The sequence below is a fragment of the Gekko japonicus genome, unplaced genomic scaffold, assembly GCF_001447785.1.
Source record: "Gekko japonicus isolate JY-2015 unplaced genomic scaffold, Gekko_japonicus_V1.1 scaffold1979, whole genome shotgun sequence".
In the NCBI taxonomy this organism is placed as follows: Eukaryota; Metazoa; Chordata; class Lepidosauria; order Squamata; family Gekkonidae; genus Gekko; species Gekko japonicus.
In genome coordinates, this window is record NW_015173730.1 from 46,859 (window position 1) to 48,227 (window position 1,369).

The following is a 1,369-nucleotide window of genomic DNA, read 5'->3' on the forward strand; positions in this document are numbered from 1 at the left end:
TTAAGAGCGGATGGGGATATTGGGGAATGCACTTCAGTTGGCCTCCAAGCTCTGGGTTAATATTTATACTGACTATTTTATGGTACTGCTGCATTAACGGAATGGCTTTAGCGCCTTCTGGACAAATTGTTTTCATTTTGCATTTCGTAAATAAGAATGCCATTTAAAAGAGGATGCCCACTTGTGCCATTTCCATACTCCAGGAATGCAACCATTTAGGAAAGGTTTATGGAGTCTCATCAGCGTACTGTTGTTTCTCAGTCTAATCTACCTCACAGGTGTTGAGAAGATAAAACGGTGGAGAGAGGAACAATATTGTAAGTCACTCTAGGGTTCTGCTGGGGAGAAAAACAGCGTATAAATGTCTAAGAACATAAGCAGAGCCCCGCTGGATCAGACCAGTGGTCCATCTAGCCCAGCTTTGTGTCTCACTCAGTTGTCAGCCAGTTCTTCTGGAGTGCCAACAGAAAGGGCATAGAGTCTGAGGCCTTCATAAGAACATAAGAAGAGCCCTGCTGGATCAGACCAGTGGTCCATCTAGTCCAGCATCCCGTCTCATACAGTGGCCAACCATTTCCTCTGGAGGGCCAACAACAGGGCATAGAGGCTGAGGCCTTCATAAGAATATAAAAAAAGTCCTCCTGGAACAGACCAGTGGTCCATCTAGTCCAGCATCCCGTCTCATACAGTGGCCAACCATTTCCTCTGGAGGGCCAACAGGGCATAGAGGCCGAGGCCTTCATAAGAACATAAGAAGAGCCCTCCTGGATCAGACCAGTGGTCCATGTAGTCCAGCATCCTCTCTCACACAGTGGCCATCCAGTTCCTCTGGAGGGCCACCAACAGGGCATAGAGGCTGAGGCCTTCATGAGAACATAAGAAAAGCCATCCTGGATAAGACTAGTGGTCCATCTAGTCCAGCATCCCATCTCACACAGTGGCCATCCAGTTCCTCTGGAGGGCCACCAACAGGGCAGAGAGGCTGAGGCCTTCCCCTGATAAGAACATCAGAAGAGCCCTGCTGGATCAGACCAGTGGTCCATGTAGTCCAGCATCCCATCTCACACAGTGGCCAACCATTTCCTCTGGAGGGCCAACGGCATAGAGGCCGAGGCCTTCATCTCTCCCTTATTATAAAAGAGTTTTGGGTGCCAGAATTCTAAAATTCTGTTAGTGTTAGGCCGCAAAAACTGCCACTCGGAAGACACTGGCTGGGTTCATTGGCTGCTTTGTGCAGTCCCGGCCAGCGTTCCAAGGTCATTTACATACGGAAGCTGATTGGACTACCCTCCCTTCCCCCCCTCAAACCCCCCCCCCCCCCCCGCAAGGCAGTTGGAATTTTCAGTTGGGAGAGGAGAATGATGTCAGC